Source organism: Elephas maximus, chromosome 12 (assembly GCF_024166365.1).
Source record: "Elephas maximus indicus isolate mEleMax1 chromosome 12, mEleMax1 primary haplotype, whole genome shotgun sequence".
Lineage (NCBI taxonomy): Eukaryota > Metazoa > Chordata > Mammalia > Proboscidea > Elephantidae > Elephas > Elephas maximus.
In genome coordinates, this window is record NC_064830.1 from 110,647,074 (window position 1) to 110,669,306 (window position 22,233).

At 40.2% G+C, this 22,233-nt stretch overlaps 1 protein-coding gene and 1 pseudogene across 2 annotated transcripts in view; one reads left to right on the forward strand and one right to left on the reverse strand.

Annotated features, from left to right (window-relative positions):
• The window catches only part of HIP1 (huntingtin interacting protein 1), a 264,035-nt gene that overhangs the window by 185,296 nt on the left and 56,506 nt on the right, over nt 1–22,233 (reverse strand). The window lies entirely within an intron of this gene.
• Nucleotides 20,763–21,558, forward strand: LOC126086960 (RNA-binding protein 7-like; annotated as a pseudogene).

A 22,233-nucleotide genomic window follows, 5' to 3' on the forward strand; every position in this document is an offset into this window, starting at 1 on the left:
AACTTGAGCTGTAAACTTTCACCTAAAGTAAAAAAAAAAAAAAAGGAGAAAATGGCAAAAAAAAAAAGGAAAAAAGATTGCCTTTTCCCCATTTAATGCACTTTGGGACTTTGCTGAACATCAGGTGATTGTAGGTGGATGAATTTACATCTGGGTTCTTGATTCTGTTCCATTGGTCAACGTGTCTGTCACTGTACCAGTACCAGGCTGTTTTGACTATGGAGCTGTATAGTAGGTTCTGAGGTCAGGTAGCGTGAGGCCTCCTACTTTATGCTTCTTCTTCAATGGTGCTTTACTTATCCAGGGCCTCTTTCCTTTCCATATAAGGCTAATGATTAGTTTTTCCATCTTGTTAAAGAATGCTGTTGGTATTTGGATTGGGGTTTCATTATATTTGTAGATTGCTTTTGGTAGATTCAACATTTTCACAATGTTGAGTCTACCTATCCATAAGCATGGTATGTTTTTCCATTTAGGTAGGTCTCTTTTGGTTTCTTGCAGTAGTGTTTTGTAGTTTTCTTTCTATAGGTCTTTTACAATCCTGGTTAGGTTTATTTCTACGTATTTTATTTTTTTAGGGACTATTATAAACAGTATTCTGTTTGCTGGTGTATAGGAATCCAACTGATTTTAGGAGTTGATCTTGTATCTTGTTGTGCTGTTGAATCTATTAGTTCTGCAGTTTTCTTGTGGAATCGTCAGGATTCTCTATGTACAGAAATCACATCATTTATGAATAGGGATAGTTTTACTTCCTCCTTACCAGTTTGGATGCCCTTTATTTCTTTTTCTTGCCTTATTGCTCCAGCTAGGATTCTTGCAAAATGTGAAATAGGTGTGGTGACAAAGGACATCCTTGTTTTGTTCTCATTCTCAGGGGAATGCTTTCAGCCTCTCTCCATTGAGAATGATGTTAGCTGTTGGTTTTGTATAGATGCCCTTCATTATGTTAAAACATTTCCCTTCCACTTCTATCTTACTGAGAGTTTTTACGAGGAATGGGTGTTGGACTTTATCAAATGTTTTTTCGGCATTGATTGAGTTAATAATGTGATCCTCTTTTTTCTTCTATTTACGTGGTGGATTACATTGATTGATTTGGTAATGTTGAACCATCCTTGCACAGCTGGTATGAATCCCACTTGGTCGTGGTGTATTTTTTTTTTTTTTATGTTGATGAATTCTGTTGGCTAGTATTTTGTTGAGAATTTTTGCACATATATTCATGAGACATACTAGTCTGTAGTTTTCTTTTTTTTGTGGTGGCTTCACATGGTTTTGGTATCAGGGTTATGCTGGCTTCATAGAATGACTCTGGGGCATGTCCCTTCCTTTTCTATGTTTTGAAATAGTTTGAGTGGTACTGATTTGAAGTCTTCTTTGAATGTTTGGTAGAATTCTCCAGTGAAGCCATCCGGACCAGGAATTTTTTGGTGTTGTTTGAAGTTTTTTTGTTTGTTTGTTTTACCTTTTCAATCTCTTCCCTTGTTATAGGTCTCTTCAGATTTTGTATCTCAGCTTGTGTTAGTTTAGGTAGGTAGTGTGTTTCTAGAAATTTGTCCCTTTCCTCTAGGTTTTCAAATTTGTTGGAGTACAGTTTTTCACAGTACTCTGTTATGATCCTTTTCATTTCAATTTGATGTGTTGTAATGTCCCCCATCTCATTTCGTATTTGGGTTATTTGCTTCATTTCCTGCTTTTCTTTTGTAAATTTGGCCATTCGTTTGTCAATTTTGTTGATCTTTTCAAAGAACTAACATACGATCTTGTTGATTCTTTCTATTGTTTTTCTATTCTGTATTTCATTTATTTCTGCCCTGGTCTTTATTATTTCCTTTCTTTTGGTGGCTGTGGGCTTCTTTTGCCGTTCTCTATTTGTAGTATTAACTTTTTGACTTTGGCCCTTCTTTTTTTGACGTGTACATTTACTGCCATAAATTAACCTTTGAGCACTGCCTTTGCTGTGTCCCAAAGGTTTTGTTTTGATGTGTTTTCATTCTCATCTGATTCTAGGAATTTTTTAATTCCATCTTTGATTTCTTGTATTATTGTTTTTAATTTTTTTCCTTGCCCTTCCTGTTACTGATTTCTGCTTCTATGGTGTTGTGATCAGAGAAGATGATTTGCATTATCTCAACATTTTGGATTTTATGAGGGTTGCTTTGTGGCCTAAAATGAGGTTTATTCTGGAGAATGTTCTATGTGTGTTGGAAAAGAATGTATACTTTGCTGCTTTAGGGTGGTATGAGGCCATGATGGTTGTTGAGTTTCTTTCTAGATGTACTGTTTTTTACTGAAAGTGGTCTGTTGAAGTCTCTTACTATTACTGTGGAACTATTTCTGTCTTTGGTGCAGTTACAGTTTTTATGTATTTTATTGCCCTGATATTGGGTGCGTAGACATTTATTATGTCTTCTTAGTGGACTGTCCCTTTAATCATTATATATTGTCCTTCCTTGTCTTTTATGGTGGATTTTGCCTTGAAGTTTGTTCTATTTGAGATCAGTATTTCCACTCTTGCTCTTTTTTGGTTGTATTTTCTCCATCTTTTTTATTTTTAATATATTTATATCTTTGCATCTAAGGTGTATCTCTTATAGACAGCATGTTGATGGGTCATGTTTTTTTTAATCCATTCTGTTACTGTCTCTTTATCGGTACATCTAGGCCATTTACATTCAGTGTGATTATCAACAGCTTTGAGTTTACTGCTGTCATTTTGTTGTGTTTTTGTATGTGTGTGTGGTGATGACATTTTCTATATTCCTGTTACTTTTCTGTGCTGGGTTTCTTTTGTTTATGGAATTTCTTTCCATTTCTTTCATTATTAAAGTTATTATGTTTATTAAGTCTTCATGTTTTTCTTTTTTATTTTGATGAGTAGGTTTGTTAACTTTCTTTGTGGTTACCTTGAAATTTATCCATATCTTCCTAAGTTTGAACCATTCTTTTATTACTTGATATTGCCTTGACTTCCTCTGTATTTGAAAGTTCTATACCTACACCATTTATTACCCCTTTTACTATCTTGCCATTGTTGTCATTTACAGATTGACATCTTTGGTTTCTTGTTTTGAATCTTAGTTTTATCATTGAGAGTTCATTACCTAGGTTGGTATCTGGCTAATGATGTCCTGTGTCCTGGATTCAGGTTGATGCTGGTTCTCTAACTGAAGGACTCCCTTTAATATTTCTTGTAAGTCTGGTTTGATTTTTACAAATTCCCTTAATTTCTGTTCATCTGGAAATGACCTAATTTCACCCCTGAATTTCGGAGAGAGCTTTGCAGGATATATTATTCTTGGTTGGCAGCTTTTTTTTTTTTTTTTCTTTCAGAGTTTTATATGTCATCCCATTGCCTTCTTGCCTGCATGGTTTCTGCTGAGTAATAAGAGTTTAGTCTTATTGTTCTGCCTTTTGGACTTTTTGTTTTTCTTGAGCTGCTCTCAGGATTCTTTGTCTTTGGTTTTGGCAAATGTGATTATGATACGTCTTGGTGACTTTCTTTTGGGGTCTATCCTTTCTGGGGTTGGTGGAGCTTCTTGGGTGGGCAGCTTTTTGTCTTTCATGATATTTGGGAAGTTCTGCCAGCAAATCTTCAACAATCCTCTCTGCCTTTTTTCCATTTTCCCTACCTGTTCTGGAACTCCACAATCATGTGCTAATTTTTGTTTTTGATTGTGTCCCACACAATTCTTAAGTTTTCTTCATATTTCTTCATTCTTTTCTCTGACTTTTCCTCAAACTGTCATCAATGGGTTCATCTTCAATTTCACTGATTTTGTCTTCCATTGTTTCAAATTTGCTCCTAAAACTTACTGAGTTGTTCACATCTGAAATTTTGTTGTTTATCTATTGGACGTCTAACTGTTGTTTTTGTATGGTTCTTAATATTTCTTTATTTTGATGTTTTCTTCTTGTATTACTTTCCTGAATTCTCTTACTGCTTTCTTTGTGTTTTCCTTGATTTTGGTTATACTCTGGTTGGTTTTGTCTGTTTTCCACTATTTCATCTATTTTTTTCTTAGTTTTTCTGTGTTTTCCTTGATGTCTTTCCTGATCTTTTGGAGAGCCTTGAATATTAGACTTTTGAATTTCATATCAGGTAGTTCCAGCACTTTTTCTTCTACTGGAAGGTCATCTGGTGTTTTATTTTGGTCAATTGCAAGACCTAACTTGTCTTGATTTTTTATATGTTTTGATACTGTCTGCAAAACATTCAGGTATTTTTTAACTTACTGATTCTAAGTTTGTTTCATCCAGCTTTTTTGTTTTACTTTGATAGGTCTGGGCAGGCAGGCTGGGCATACTTTGTTGCTCACTCATCTGTGGGCATGACAGTTCTCACCACTTTGTCCAGATGGGCAGGGCTGGTTGCTCAGCTATGGCACAGCGTGGTGGGCCTGGAGGGGTACATGGAGGTGGGTGGCATGGGGCTGGCTCTGCTTGGGGCAATAGTGCAGTAGGATGGAACCAGCAGGGAGGGAGGTGGTGCAGGGCTGGTTCCTCCTGAGGCCACGGCACAGCAGGGCAGAGGAGAGAGGCAGAAGTGGGGACAAACGGAGGGGCGGATGGGGCTAGATGGGGGAGGGGAGTAAGGGAGCATTGTACTGTGGTACACGGCAGTCAGGGCTGCCAGGATGAGGTGGTTTGTGCTGCTATTCACCAGAAGGGTGGGGGTTTTAGGAGCTTGCTTCTCTCGTTACTGTATAGGAGTATCTGGGGGCTTCCTTGAGCTGCAGCCAGCAAACGAGGCCTTATTTTGCTCTGGGTGTCTGTGTCATTCCTCTGTCTCCTATTGGAAATTCCATGAAGGTGCCTTTCTGCACTTTTTGTTTGGGGTTGTTGGCTTTGTCCCAAGATGATCATGCTGTGTTGTGTCAGTAGGCAGGAAACCTCCACTCTGTATCTCTACTCGTTTGTGGTTTTCAATCAGTTTCTTCTCAGTGGCTTCTGGTCTAATACTTTATCCCTTCATTTAAGGTTCAAGGTTCCAGTAATGATGTCTGTACCTGTTCTACTTGGTTTTTCAGGTCTTTGTTGCAGAGGGAAGGCTTAGTGTGTCTGACCAGTCCTCCATCTTGGCTCTGCCTCCTCAAAGTTTTTAATTTTGATAAATACTGCATATTTATTTTTCTTTGGTTGCTTGTTCTTTCGTGTCAAAACTAAGAAACCATTACCTAATCCAGGGTTACAAATATTTATGCCTATGATTTCTTCTAGGAGTTTGGTAGATTTCACTCTTACATTTATGTCTTTGATCTATATTGTGTTCATTTTTCTTTGTGGTGTGAGGTAGGGGGTCCAACTTCATTCTTTTGCATAAGAATATCCAGTTGTACTATCACCAGTTATTAAAGATGCTCTTTTTTCCCCATTGAATGGTCTTGGCACTCTTGTTGAAAATAAACTGACCACAAACGTATGAATTTATTTCTGGACACGTGACTCTATTCCACCGGCCCAGTACCACACTGTCTTAATTACTTTAACTTTATAGTAGCTTTTGAAATAAGGAAGTGTAAGTCCTCTAACTTTGTTCTTCTTTTATCAATATATTTTTTTTGCTATTTGCAGTCCTTTATATTTTCATAGGGAGCTCTGGTGGCACAGTGGTTAATCAACTGCTAATCGAAAGGTTGGCAGTTCAAAACTACCAGCAGCTCCGTGGAAGCAAGATGTGGTAGTCTGCTTCTGTAAAGATTTGCAGCCCTGGAAACCTGTGAGATCACTATGAGTTGGAACTGACTTGACGACAGTGGACTTGGTTTTTTTTTTTTTTTAATTTCATATGAATCTCAGGATTAGCTTGTCTATTTCTGTAAAAAAAAAAAAAAAAAAAAAAAAAAAAAAAAACCTGGAATTTTGATAGGGATTGCATTGAATCTGTATATCAATTAGAGTACTGCTGTGTTAACAATATTAAGTCTTCTGATCATGAACATGGATGTCCTTCTATTTATTTCAGTCTTTTATTTCTTTCAACAATGTTTTGTAGTTTCCATTGTGCAAGTCTCACACATCTTTGGTTATATTTACTCATAAATACTTTATTCTCTTTGATGTTACTTAAAAAGAACTGTTTTCTTAATTTCATTTTTGGATTTATCATAACTAGCATATATATAAATACAACTTTTTTAATATGCATCTTTATTTTACTTTCTTAAATAAGATAGGGTATTTATTTCCAGATATTATTTACACATGTATAATACACATTTCTGGCTGTGTAATACTACAACATTTTATAATATACAGTAAGTACAATTTATTTACTTTTTTTATCATGGGCATTTTTCCATTACTAAGTATCACTGAAAATTGGATTCTATTACCCTACCCTTTGCCGTCGAGTCAATTCAGACTCACAGCAACCCTATAGGACAGAGTAGAATTGCCCCATCTGGCTTCCAAGGAGCACCTGGTGGATTCAAACTGCCAACCTTTTGGTTACCAGCCATAGCTCTTAACCACTACACCACCAGGATTTCCTGGATTTTAATAGTTTCATCATATGCCTAGAACTTACTTGACCATTCCTTTATTAAGTATATGAATTGACTTCATTGTTATAAATAATGGTGAAGTGAAATTTCTTTTAGGAAAGTCTATTTTGCAATTTCCTATTTCCTTGGGATAGATTCTAGGAGAAGAATCCCTACATTATTATTTTATTTTCCAAAAGAGTTGTTCACACCAAGTTTTTGTTGTTATTACTGTTTTAATAATAGACTTTCTTTTTATCACTGAATAATATATTCCAGAGCCTTGGTGGCACAGCGGTTAAAAGCTTGGCTGCTAACCAAAAGGTCGGCAGTTTGAATCCACCAGCTGCTCCTTGGAAACCCTATGGGACAGTTTTACTCTGTTCCATAGGGTCGTTATGGGTCAGAATTGACTTGACAGCAACAGGTTTTTGAATGATATTCCACTGCAATTCCAAAATGACATCCCAAAGATGATGTTGAACATATTTTCATGTGCTTATTTGCTATTTGTATACATTCTTTAATGAGGTATCTGTTCACATCTTTTGTCTGTTTTTTTAATTGGGCTGTTTTCTTATTGTTGAGTTTTAAGGGTTCTTTGTATATTTTCAATACCAGTCCTTTATTAGATACGTGTTTTGCAAATGTATTCTCCCAGTCTGTGGCTTGTCTTTTCATTTTCTCAACAGTGTCTTCTGCAGAGCAGCAGTTTTTAATTTTAATAAAGTCCAACTTTATTAAAATTTTTCTTTTATGGATCATGCTTTTGGTGTTGTACCAAAAAACTCATCAGCAAACTCAAAGTCACCTAGATTTTCTCCTATTTTCTCTTCTAGAAGTTTTATAGTTTTGCATTTTACATTTAGGTCTATGATCCCATTTTGAGGTAATTCACATAAAAGGTATAACGGTTGTTCTAGATTTTTTTATTTTTTGGCATGTGAATGTCCAGTTATTATACTGATCTTTTATCCTGCAATCTTACTGGACTCATTTATTAGCTCTAGTAGTTTATCTGTACTCTTTAGAGATGTACATATTTTCATGTCATCATCAAGTAGTAACAGTTTCACTTCTTCCTTTCCAATCTGGATGCCTTTTATTTCTTCTTCTTGCCTAATTACTCTCATTAGAATCCCCAGTACAATCCTGAATAGAAATGATGAAAGCAGACATCCTTTTCTTGTTCCTGATCTTAGGGGAAAAGCTTTCAATCTTTCACCATTAAGTATGATGTTACTATGAGATTTTTGTAGATGCTCTGTATCAGGTTGAGGAATGTCTTAACTTTTCCTTCATTTTTCAAGGATGGTTTTAACAAATACAGAATTTTTTTGTTGACAGGTTGGTTTTTCTTTTATCACTTTGACTATGTCACCCCATTGCCTTCTGGCTTCATGGTTTCTGAGGAGGAATCAGCTGTTAATCTTGCTGAGCCTCTTCTCTCTTGCTGCTTTTAAGATTCTCTCTTTGTCTTAAGCTTTCAGCAGTTTGATTATTCTGCATCTAGTGTGGCTGTCTTTGGATTTATCCTACTTGGAGATTGTTGAGCTTCTTGGCTGTACAGATTAATGATTTTCATCAACATTTCTGGCCATTATTTCTTCAAATATTCTTCTTATCCCTTTCTTGCCTCTCCTGGAACTCCCATTATGCATATACTGGTATGTGTCTTTGTCATCTAGTGCTGCCATAACAGAAACACAGTAAGTGGATGGCTTTAACAAAGAGAAATTTATTTCCTCACAGTAAAGTAGGCTAAAAGTCCAAATTCAAGGCATCAGCTGCAGAGGAAGGCTTTCTCTCTCTGTTGGCTCTGGAACAAGGTCCTTGTCCTCAATCTTCCCATGGTCAAGGAGCTTCTCAGGTGCAGGACCCTGGGTCCAAAAGACAGGCTCTGCTCCTACTGCTGCTTTCTTGGTGGTATGAGGTCCCCAACTCTCTGCTTGCTTCCCTTTCTTTTTATCTCTTCAAAGATAAAAGGTGGTGCAGGCCACACCCTAGGGAAACTCCCTTTAGATCAGGCAGAGATTATGATTTATCACATACCGGAAAATCACAAAATGGAGGACAAGTACACATGGCCTAACCAAATTGACACATTTTGGGGGGACACAGTTCAATCTATTACAGTGTGCATGACGGTGTCCTAAAGTCTGTAAGGCTTTGTTCATGTTTCTTCATTTCTTCCTGTTCCTCAGATTAAATAATCCCAACTGACAAACCTTCATGTTCACTGAGTCTTTTTTTCTGCCTGCTAAAATTTGCCGTTGAGCCTCTCCAGTGAATTTTTCATTTGTTTGTGCTTTTCAACTATATATTTTTCTATTTGGTTCTTTTTTATAATTTCTGTTTCTTTAATAGTTTGTAATATTGTGGTGTCTTGCATGTTGCTATGATGCTGGAAGCTATGCTACCAGGATTTCAAATACCAGCAGAGTCACCCATGTGGACAGCTTTCAGCAGAGTTTCCAGACTAAAATGGACTGGGAAAAAGGCCTGACAATCTACTCAGAAAAAAAAAATTAGCCAACGAAAATCTGATGGATAAAAACATAACACCGTCATATATACTGCTCGAAGATGAGCCCCTCAGGTTGGAAAGCACTCAAAATACAACTGTGGAAGAAGTGCCTCCTAAAAGTAGAGCTGACCTTAACGACAAGGATGGAGTAAAGCTTCTGTGACCTTCCTTTGTTGATAATGGGAAAACTTAAAATGGGAAGTAATAGCTGCACACATCCATTAGTAATTGGAATATGGAATGTATGAAGTATGAATTAAGTAAAACCGTTAGTTATCAAAAATGAAATGGAATGCTTGAAGATAGATATCCTAGACATCAGTGAGCTGAAATGACTGGCACTGACCATTTTGAATTAGACAATGATATGGTCTACCATGCCAGGAATAACAAATTGAAGAGGAATGGTGTTGCATTCATATGTAAAAGGAACATTTCAAGATCTATCCTGAAGTACAATGCTGTCAGTGATAGGATAATACCCATATAGCTAAAAAGAAAACCAGTTAATACAATTATTAAAATTTATGCCAAAGGTGAAGAAATTGAATAATTTTATGACCTGCTACAGTCTGAAATTGATAAAACATGCAGTCAAGATGCACTGACAATTACTCATGATTGGAATGTGAAAGTTGGAAACAAGGAATGAGGGGCAGCAGATGGAAAATTTGGCCTTGGTGATAGAAACAACACTGGACATCATGTGACAGAATTTTTTAAGACTAATGGCTTATTCATTGGAAACACTTTTTTCAACAATACAAATGACAACTATTCATGTGGATCTCGCCAGATGGAATACACAGGAATCAAGTAGACTACATCTGTGAAAAGAGACAATGGAGACGCTTACTATCATCAGTCAGAACAAGGCCAGGGGCTGACTGTGGAAGAGATCATCAATTGCTCATAAGCAAGTTCAAACTGAAGCTGAAGAAAATTAAAACAAGTCCATGAGAGCCAAAGTATGACTTTGAGTATATCCCACCTGAATCTGGAGACCATGTAAAAAGAATAAACCTGATGCATTGAACACTAATGACTGAAGACCAGACAAGTTGTGGGATAACATCAAGGACATCACACATAAAGAAAGCAAAAAGTCATTAAAAAGACAGGAAATAAAAAAAATTATCAAAATGACATCAGGAGAGACTCTAAAACTTACTCTTGAGCACAGACTACCTAAATTGAATGGAAAAAATGATGACGTGAAAGAGCCGAACAGAAGATTTCAAAGGGTGGCTTGAGAAGACAAGACACATTTATTATAATGAAATGTACAAAGACTTAGAGTTAGAAAACCAAAAGGGAAGTATATACTCAGAATTTCTCAAGCTGAAAGAACTGAAGAAAAAATTCAAGTCTCGAGTTACAATACTGAAAAATTATATGAACAAAAAACTGAATGACGCACGAAGCATCAAAATGAGATGTAACAAATATACAAAGTCAATGTACCAAAAAGAATTGGTCAATGTTCAACCATTTCAGGAGACAGTAGATGATCAAGAACCAATGGTACTGAAAGAAGAAGCTCAAGCCGCGCTGAAGGCACTGGCAAAAAACAAGGCTCCAGGAACTGACAAAATATCAATTAAGATGTTTCAACAAATGGAGGCAACACTGGAAGCACTCACTTGTCTATGCCAAGAAATCTGACAAACCGACTGAAAAAGATCCATATCTGTGCCCGTTCCAAAGAAAGATGATCCAACAGAATGCAGAAATTTTTGAACAATATCATTAGTATCACATGCAACAAAATTTTGCTGAAGATAATTTAAAAACAGCTGCAGCCGGACATCAACAGGGAAATGTCAGAGATTCAAGCTGAATTCAGAAGAGGATGTGGAGTGAGGGATATCATTGCTGATGTCAGAGCTTCAGTGAAAGCAGAGAATACCATAAAGATGTTTACCTGTGTTTTACTGACTATGCAAAGGCATTTGACTGCGTGAATCATAACAAATTATGGATAACATTGCAAAGATGGCAATTCCAGAGCACTTTAATTGTTCCAATGCAGAACCTGTACATGGATCAAGAAGCAGTTTTTCAAGCACAACAAGGAGATATGTATGCATGGTTTAAAATCAGAAAAGTTATGCATCAGGGTTGTATCTTTTCAACATACTTATTCAATCTGTACTCTGAGAAAATAATCCTAAATGCTGGACTATATGAAGAATATGGCATCAGGATTGGAGGAAGACTCATTAACAACCTCTGTTATGCAGATGACACAATCTTGCTTGCTGAAAGTGAAGAGGACTTGAAGCACTTACAGATGAAGATCAAAGACGACAGCCTTCAGCATGGGTTACACCTCAACATAAAACAAAAATCCTCACAACTAGACCAATAAGCAACATCACGATAAATGAAGAAAAGATTGAAGCTGTCTAGGATTTCATTTTACTTAGATCCACAATCAACACTCACGGAAGCAGGAGTCAAGAAATTAAATGACGTTTGCATTGGGCAAATCTGCTACAAAAAACTTTAAAGTGTTCCAAAGCAAAGATGTCACTTTAAGGACTAAGGTGTGCTTAACCCAAGCCATCATATTTTCAATCATGTCATATGCATGTGAAAACTGAATAAGTAAGGCCAAAGAAGAACTGATGCATTTAATTATGGCATTGGTGAAGAATACTGAATATACCATGGACAGCCAGAAGAATGAACAAACCTGTCTTGGAAGAAGTATAGCTAAAGTGCTCCTTAGAAGCAAGGATGGTGAATCCAGGACACTCCACTGGTCTAACCCCTTCAGGAGCAAGAAAGAATGAAGGAAACTAAAGATACAAAGGAAAGATTAGTCCAAAGGACTGATGGACCACATCTAATATGGCCTCCACCAGACTGAGTCCAGTACGACTAGATGGTGCCTGGCTACCATCACTGGCTGCTCTGACGAGGATCAAAATAGAGGGTCCCAGACAGAGCTGTAGAAAAATGTAGAACAAAATTCTAATTCAAAAAGAAAGACCACACTTGCTGGCCTGACAGAGACTGGAGAAACTGTGAGAGTATGGCCCCCAGACACCCTTTCAGCTCAGTAATGAAGTCACTTCTGAGGTTCCCCCCCTCAGCCAAGGATTGGACAGGCTCATAAAACAAAATAAGACTAAAGGGGCACACCAGCCCTGGGGCAAGGGTTAGGGTTAGAAGGCAGGAGGGGACAGGAAAGCTGGTAATAGGGAACCTAAGGTTGAAAAGGGAGAGTGTTAACATGTCTTGGGGTGGTTAACCAATGTCATAAAACAATATGTGTACTAACTATCTAATGAGAAACTAGTTTGTTCTGTAAACCTTCATCTAAAGTACAAAAAAAATTAAAAAAAAAAAAAGAAGCAAGGATGGTGAAACTTTGTCTCACCTACTTTGGACACGTTATCAGGAGGGACAAGTCTCTGGAGAAGGACATCATGCTTGGTAGAAGGTCACCAAAAAAGAGGAAGACCTTCAATGAGATGGACTGACCCACTGACTGCAACAACGGACTCAAACATAGCAATGATTATGAGGATGGCACAGGACTGGGCAGTGTTTCATTCTGTTATAAATAAGGTCATTATGAATTGGACCTGACTCAACAGCACCTAACAACAAGGTTTCTTTATTGATATTCGCTATTTAGTGAAATGTCATTTTCAGACTTTCCGTTAGACATGGTTTCCATTAGTTCTTTGAACATATTTAAAATAGTTGATTTAAAACTTCTGTCTGGATTCTTTAATCCAATCCAACATCTGAACTTCTTCAGGGAGAGTTTCTATTGATTGATTTTTTTCCCTTTGTATAGGAAAGACTTCTTGATTTCTTTGCATGTCTCATAATTTTTGTTGAAAACTGGACATTTAAAATGATATGTGATAACTCTAGAAATCATATTCTCTCCCCCCCTGCAGAATTTATTTTTGTTGCTGGTTGTTATAGTAGTTTTTTGTCTGTTTAGTGATTTTTCTGGGCTAATTCTGTAAAATCTACATTCTTTGTCATGTATGACCATTGGAATTTCTACTTGGCTAGTTTAGTGGTCAGCTAATGACTAGACAGAGATTTCCTTAACAGCCTAGAACGAATAAATCTCCCAATCTTTGCTGAGTAGCTCTGTATGTGTATTGGGGCATGCCATAAAACTTACTGTTCTAGAATTGAGAATCCAGACATAAATCCATCCATATATGAGCAGCTGATATTTGACAAAGGCCCGAAGTCAGTGAAATGGGGAAAAGACAGTCTTTTTAACAAATGGTGCTGGCATAACTGGATATCCATCTGCAAAAAAATGAAACAAGACCCATACCTCACACCATGCACAAAAACAAACTCAAAATGGACCAAAGACCTAAATATAAAATCTAAAACGATAAAGATCATGGAAGAAAAAATAGGGACAATGCTAGGAGCCCTAATACATGGCATAAACAGTATACAAAACATTACTAACAATGCAGAAGAGAAACCAGGTAACTGGGAGCTCCTAAAAATTAAACACCTATGTTCATCCAAAGACTTCACCAGAAGAGTAAAAAGACTACCTACAGACTGGGAAAAAGTTTTTAGCTGTGACATTTCCAATCAGCATCTGATCTCTAAAATCCACGTGGTACTGCAAAAACTCAACTACAAAAAGAGAAATAACCCAATCATAAAATGGGCAAAGGATATGAACAGACACTTCACTAAAAAAGACATTCAGGTAGCTAACAGATACATGAAGAAATGCTCACAATCATTAGCCATTGGAGAAATGCAAATTAAAACTACAATGAGGTTCCATCTCACTCCAACAAGGCTGGCATTAATCCAAAAAACACAAAATAATAAATGTTGGAGAGGTTGTGGAGAGACTGGGACACTTATACACTGCTGGTGGGAATGTAAAATGGTACAACCACTTTGGAAATGGATTTGGAGCTTCCTCAAAAAACTAGAAATAGAACTATCATACGATCCAGCAATCCTGCTCCTTGGAATATATCCTAGAGAAATAAGAGCCTTTACATGAACAGATATATGCATACCCATGTTCACTGCAGCACTGTTTACAACAGCAAAAAGATGGAAGCAACCGAGGTGCCCATCGATGGATGAATGGATAAATAATGGTATATTCACACAATGGAATATTAGGCATCAATAAAGAACAATGATGAATCCATGAAACATTTCATAACATGGAGGAAGCTGGAAGGCATTATGCCGAGTGAAATTTGTCAGCTGCAAAAGGACAAATATTCCATAAGGCCACTATTGTAAGAGCTTGAGAAATAGTTTAAACAGAGCAGAGAATATTCTTTGATGGCTACGAGAGTGGGGAGGGAGGGAGGGAGAGGGGTTTTCACTAATTAGAGAGTAGATAAGAACTACTTTAGGTGAAGGGAAAAACAACACACAATACAGCAGAGGTCAGCACAACTGAACTCTACCAAAAGCAGTTTCCTGAATAAACTGAACGCTTTGAAGGCCTGCGTAGCAGAGGTGAGGGTTTGAGGACCATGGTTTCAGGGGACATCTAAGTCAATTGGCATAATAAAATCTATTAAGAAAACATTCTGCATCCCACTTTGAAGAGTGGCATCTGGGGTCTTAAACTCTAGCAAGCAGCCATCTAAGATCCATCAATTGGTCTCAACCCACCTGGACCAAAGGAGAATGAAGAACACCAAAGATACAAGGTAATTATGAGCCCAAGAGGCAGAAAGGGCCACATAAAGCAGAGACTACATCATCCTGAGACCAGAAGAACGAGATGGTGCCCGGCTATAACTGATGACTGTCCTGACAGGGAACACAACAGAGAACCCCTGAGGGAGCAGGAGAGCAGTGGGATACAGACCCCAAATTCTTGTAAAAAGACCAGACTTAATGGTCTGACTGAGACTAGAATGACTCAGAGGTCACGGTCTCTCTCCTCCCTTTGAACATGGCTTCTCCAAGATGTTTCCACTATCTTCTCGCTGCCCCCTCTACCCACTGAAGTTGCTCGCATTTTTGCCATAACTCACTGCCAAGTCCAGGGACCTCTTCTCAGGAGCGGGCCCTCCCTGAAGCTCTCTTTTTCCACATCCTACTGTCTCAGTTTTCTGTCCTCCAGCCTCTTCAGGGGCCCCCTTCATCTACCCGCTGCTCAAATGTGGGTGCTTCCCAAGGACCTGCTCTTGGTCCTACCTGGGGGTGACTCAAGTCCTTGCCCCCAGTGTCACCTCTCCTCTTTGCTCTTTTCCTTTAATTTCAAGCATACAGAAGAGTAGAGAAAAACGCAATGCTACCAGTATATGAATCACCCAGCATTGCCCAATCTTCACATTCTGCACCCTCCGCACTTCCATCTCATTCAGTTGCTCCTCTCGTCCAACCGCTATCCTGAACTTGGTGTTTACTATTCTTCCACATGTTTTTATAATGTTCATTCATAACGTGTGTACCCAAATCAAGATGCAGTGTGGTTTTTCACGTTTTTAAACTATATATAAATGATACACAAACAGCAATACCACTTCTGCTACTTGCCGTTTTTTAACATCCTAAGCAGATGCAGAGCTCCCACTTGCTTTTTTGTGGCCAACATCTATATTTTTCAGAGCTATCAGTGTTGACAGAATATAGACTGCTGATTAATATTCTACTGTACCAGTGTGTTTGGCCACTCTCAAGTGGATGGACACTTAGGTCGTTTCCAACTTTTCATAATTACAAACCGATTATTCAGGGCATCACTGAAAAATCCTGTTCCCATGTCCTTGTGCAGATGTGCTAGACAGGAAACCACGGGGACTTGGGACATGCACATTTTAAACTTCATCTGCAATCGTGGCGGCGACAATGTACACCCCTAGTGCCAAGAAATTCATCAACAGATGAGTCATTCCACCTATTAGCCGGCATTCAGTATGTCAGACTTTAAAATTTTTGCCAATCTACTGGGTGTGAAATGGTATTTAATGTGTTTATTGGTAGTCTGTTTCCTCTCCTATGAAATGCCTACTCATGTCCTTGCCCACTTTTCCATTGGGTCATCTGTCTCCTTATACATTTGTACTAGTTCTTTATAGATTTCACTTATTCTTTGTCAGTTTTCTGCATCATAAATATCTTTTTCAGTCTGAGGCCTCTCTTCATTCTAATGGCATCTTTTGTTGACAAAGTTTATAATTTAAATAAAATCAAATTTATCAATAATTTTCTTTATTTTAGCTTTCAGCGTCTTATTTAAGAATGTTTCCCCTATGTTCTGATATTCTCTCAGATTTTCTTCTAAAAGTTTTTAAGTTTTGGTTTTCACAGTTAGGTTTTTAATCCACCTGGAATTTATTTTCAGTTAAGGTATAAAGCAAGATTCTAATTTTATTTTTCCATATGAGTAACTGATTGCTTCAGCATCAATTGAAGAACCTATCTTCAGAAACAGACCTGGAGACAAGGGTTGAGGGGCAAGTAGTGGGAAGTGCCCCAGGAAATCCTGGAGTGGGAGTAGGAAGGTGAGGCCTGAATGTCTCTTACCATCTAATGAGCACTGCTATGTACCTAAAAGGGTATCTGTTCTCGTTACCTAACATTTCTAAATGTTTGGGGCAATAGGGCTTTCAGGTTGTCTGGTCCACTATGTGACTGCATCTGGAAGTCTCCGGACCTGTATTTCCAGTGACTCCAGATGTTTCCACCAGGTGCCCAGCCAGCACAGCACCAAAACAGACAGCAATCCTTGCTGTTGCTGTTGTATGCCGTCAAGTCAGTTCCGACTCGTAGCAACCCTATAGGATATACTAGAGCTGCCCCACAGGGTTTCCTAGGCTGCAGATCTTTTTTTTTTTTTTTTTTACTTATTGTGCTTTAAGTGAAAGTTTACAAATCAAGTCAGTCTCTTATGCAAAAACTTATTATACACACCTTGCTATGTACTCCTAGCTGCTCTCCCCCTAATGAGACAGCACACTCCACCTCTCCACCCTGTATTCCCCAAGTCCATTCAACCAGCTCCCGTTCCCCTCTTCCTTCTCATCTTGCCTCCAGACAGGAGCTGCCCACATAGTCTCATGTGTCTCCTTGAGCCAAGAAGCTCACTCCTCACCAGTATCATCTTCTGTCTTACAGTCCAGTCCAACCCCTGTCTGAAGAGTTGGCTTCAGGAATGGTTCTAGTCTTGAGCTAACACAGGGTCAGCGGACCATGACTTCCGGGGTCCCTCTAGTCTTAGTCAGACCATTAAGTCTGGTCTTTTTACGAGAATTTGAGTTCTGCATCCCACTGTTCTCCTGCCCCATCAGGGACTTTCTGTTGTGTTCCCTGTCAGGGCAGTCATTGGTGGTAGCGTGGCACCATCTAGTTCTTCTGGTCTCAGGCTGATGTAGTTCCTGGTTTATGTGGCCCTTTCTGTCTCTTGGGCTTATCTTTACCTTACATCTTTGGTGTTCTTCATTCTCTTTTGCTCCAGGTGGGTTGAGGCCAATTGATGCATCTTAGATCGCCACTTGCTAGTGAAGACCTCAGACGCCACTCATCAAAATGGGATGCAGAATGCTTTCGTAATACATTTTGTTATTAGGCTGCAAATCTTTATGCCAGCAGATTGCCAGGTATTTTTCTCCTGCAGCACAGTTCTACTCTGACACACCCCATGTGTATCAGAGTATAACTGTGCTCCATGGGGTTTTCACTGCCTGATTTTTAGAAAGTAGTAAGCCAGGCCTTTCTTCCAATGCACTTCTGGGTGGAATCACACCTCCAACTCTTCAGTCAGCAGCTGAGCATGTTAACCGTTTGTACCACCCAGAGACTTCTTATTATCCTAGACTTTAACAATAATTTTCAAATTGATCTCTTTGCCCCATCACTCTTGCTCTAGCCTCCTCTTTTCTCTGCTGTGAAAATACATTTTTCTAAAACACAAATTGGATCTTGCCAATCCCTCCCTGTGACACATTTAAAATCTCTGATGACAAACATACATCATCTGGCCCCGCCCCACCCTGCCTTCCCATCTTCACTTCCCCTGCGCCTCGTTCCCTTCCCAACCCGTATCCTATGGCCCAGTATCATCAAAGACCTTGCTGTTTCCAGAGCCCAGCTCTTTCATGCCTCTGGACCTTTCTACATGATGTTTTCTTCACTGAATTTTTTCTCTTGTACCCTCCACTGAGGAGCCCTGGTGACGCAGTAGTCAAAGCCCTCGACTGCTAACTGAAAGGTAGGAGGCTCAAATCCATCATCTGCTCCACAGCAGAAAGATGTGGCAGTCTGCTCTCGTAAAGATTACAGCCTTGGAAACCCCATAGGGTTACTCTGTCTTATAGGGTCACTAAGTTGGAACCAACTCCACAGCAGTGTGTTTTGTTTTTTTTTTTTTGGTACCCTCAACTGTAAAACCTCTTCACAAAGGTTATCTCCTTTGTGAGCCCATCCCCCTCCCCAGACCCTAGAAAGAGCCCTTCACTTTCTTCTACGTGCTCCTGTGGCATTCTGTACACAAAACCAAAACCAAACCAGCTGCTGTCAAGTCAATGCCAACTCTTGGTGGCCCCACACGTGGCAGAGTAGAACTGCGCTCCACAGAGTTTTCAACGTCTGTGACCCTTTGGAAGCGTATTACCAGGCCTTTCTTCTGAGACACCCCTGGGTGGATTCAAACCACCAACCCTTCAGTTAGTAGATGAACCCTTGCCTGTTTACCCCACCCAGGGACTCCATTCCATTCAATACCTCGCTATTACACTCATTCTAGTTTATGAGGCTATCTCCTTCACTAAACTGTGGACAAAAGTTGGGTCTTTCCTGCATCCTGACACCCAGCTTGGTGTCTGACCACAACAGTGGGGTACCACTGTGTGTGCCACAGTCCTGGTGGTGGGACTGCATCTACAGACTCACCAGGGTTTCTTTATCCTTTGCCTCAAGGTAGAAGCTCGGAAAGTAACAGTGAGTCTTTTCAGAGACCCCCACCACATCACAGGAAGCCCTCACCCCTACAATGATCCGGCCAAGGCTGGGGTGACCCAGGATTGTGGAGTTTGGGTTCCAAAGGGGAGCCCACTGCACTGCGTCTGCAGGGCTGGGGGCTGAAGGGGCTCTCAGCAGAGAGCCACAGGACTTAGTGGCTGGAAGGCACCCAAGGGGGAACCCACTGCACTGCGTCTGCAGGGCTGGGGGCCGAGGGCGCTCTCAGCAGAGGGCCACAGAACTTAGTGGCTGGAAGGTGGCCAAGTGCAGCCGGATAAGAGGAAGCCGGGATAATGAGACAGCTGTGTGGCTGCCCCCTAGATGAGGACACCAAGACACAAAGCCCCACCTGTCAGGCCCTTGGCACAAATCCTCCACTCCGTTCTCCCGGGCCTGGCCCTGTGCCTGCCGCCAGCAGCTGCCTCCCTCCCTCGGTGGCATTTGGTCCTCTCCCCAGACAGCTGCACCAAACCAGCAGGTGGAAATCAGTTCATCCTGCTCCTCCACCTCCCCCCGCCCCCAAAAGGCTTACACAGGCCTCCCAGCTCTGGCTCGCCATAGCAATCTTCAAATCACTTAAGCCTCCCCAGGAGCCAGCAGAAGAGAGTGGCCCCACAGCACCTGGGTATCCCTGGCTTGGATGACAAGCAAAGGACCAGTGCTTCCCAGTGACAAACTGACCAGGGGGCTCTTCGAGGCCCCCTTCTTCCTCTCCAAGGTCCCCTGGCTCAGCTCCACATGGTGGTCACATCTGTAGGCAACCGGGTGAGCAAGACATTAAAGCAAACAAGCAGAGTGAATACTTACAGAAACACACGAAACAAACTTGTATTTCTGACTTATTATAAAGGCAATACCAACTCACTGTAAAAAATACATATATAGAGGCATATATAAATAATAAGTAAATAAAATACACACGTATACACAGAAATTTCCTTAGCTGTGTCTTGGCTCTGGGGCAGCCAGTCTCCTAAGGGTACTATCGTGATTGTGTCTGTGTCCAAGAGCAACATGTACCACAAACCACGAGAAGAAACAGGGGGTGCAGGCTGCTGACAAAAGGTGCGCTCAGCTGTCCAGGACTGGCGGTCAGGAGACCTATGTCGGCTGACGGGGTTGTGGAGGAAGCACTAGGGGTGCTGTCAGGGAACTGGGAAACGGTGTCATCCTTTGCTCTCCATGCCTGGAGGACAGTCTCAGTCCTGATGGATCTTACTCGATTTCGTGGGAATTCTCTGTGCCCTTGGTTCCTGGTATAAAACGGGTGCTAATGCGCCTGAGAACAAATTTTATAAATCCTGCATTTCACCGCATGCTAAGCAAAGAGAGTCAGATGCTCCCAGTCTCGGTAAAGGGAGAGCCTTTACTTCAATAATCCTATGGAGAAAGGAGGGTCCAAGCTATAGGGTTGCTATGAGTCGCAGTGGACTCCACTGCACCTAACATCAACAGCAGAACCTGCAGCACCCACACGCTAATGGTCCTTCCCACCCCCCCAGGAAGTCCTGGAAAACTGTCCTGCCCAAGGCAGGCAGATAACTGCAGCAGCAAAGGAGGTAGTTTCGTTTTTTTTTTTTTAATTTAATATTCCACCACCCAGAGGTAATGCATTACATTTTGGGTTTTCTCCTTATCCTTTCTTTTTACCTTTATCTATTTATTTTCTTTAAGTGGTAAAACCATACTCCAGATAAACTTTTTAATCCTCATTTTTTTCCCCTAAAGTTTAAGAATTTCACATTATTAAAACACTTCATGAGGGTTTCCGAGAATGTGCCGTGGATTCATCGGCCATGACCCTTCAGCCTTGGTGGGGAGGTGGTGACACTGAGATGGCAGCTGAAGCTGATCACACACTCCTTGTGGGCAACCTTGAAACTAACGTGAAAGAGGAACGCCTTCTCCAGCTTTTCCACCAGCCTGGGCCAGTATTAAAAATAAAGATCCCAAAAGATAAGGATGGTAAACGTAAGCGATTTGCATTTATGAATTGCAAACATGAACAATCTGTTCCTTATACAATGAATCTGCTTAATGGAACCAAACTTTTGGAAGGCCTGTCAAAACTCAGTTTAGATCAGGAAGTAGCCATGACTCGCAGGATGCCAGTAGGTCATATTCCCAGCATCACCTGGGAATTCAAGCCCTACTCTTACTCCCACATCTCTCAGCAGCAGGTCTGAAAGGGCCATGGATAACATGACTCCATCAGCACAGGCAATTCAGAGATCGTTTTCTTCGGAAAATTTTCAGAGACAAGCAGTGATGAACAATGTTTTCAGACACATACCATACGGTGGGAAATTTGGTTCTCTACAGTTGGACCAACCAGGATGTTCCCAACAGTGCAGCCACATAATCATTCTCATAACCAGTCTTCAAGCTCCCAGTGGTGCCAAGGTACCTCATCATCACAGTGCAGTTAGACAGAATTCTCATCCCTGTGCAGCAGACAGACATTATAGCTGTGAACCATGTTATACTGATGATTTCTTTTACAAAGACAGGAATCACGATGGCCGAAGCCATGACTATGGTAACAGAAGAGACAATAGTAGAGATGGAAAATGGCACTCATCTCGACACTAACAAGTATTAAAAGGACACTGTCTTTCTTTTCTAGGGTCATTTTAGGCCCTTTTGGCTAATTTAGTCTGGAAAAGTTTTGTTGAAAAACAGTACAGGGCAGCTTTACAAGATGCCACATCTCTTTATTTAATTTTTGTTTATTTATTTATATTGTGCCTTAAGTGAAAGTTTACAATTCAAGTCAGTTTCTCATACAAAAACTTATACGCATCAAAATGTGACCCTAGTTGCTCTCCCTGTAATGTGACAGAACACTCCTCCTCTCCACCCTGTATTTTCCATGTCCATTCAACCAGCTCCTGTCTCCCTCTGCCTTCTCATCTTGCCTTCAGACAGGAGCTGCCCATGTAGTCTCATGTGTCTACTTGAGCTAAGAAGCACACTCCTCACCAGTATCATTTTATGTCTTATAGTCTAGTCTAATCTTTCTGTCTGAAGACTTGGCTTTGAGGATGGTCTTAGTTTTGGGCTAATAGAGTCAGGATGCCATGAGTTTCAGGTCCCTCCAGTCTCAGTCAGACCATTAAGTCTGGTCTTTTTACTAGAATTTGAATTCTGCATTCCACTTTTCTCCTGCTCCATCAGGGATTCTCCATTGTGTTCCCTGTCGGGGCAGTCATTGGTGATAGCCGGGCACCATCTAGTTCTTCCGCTCTCAGGCTGCTGGAGTCTCTG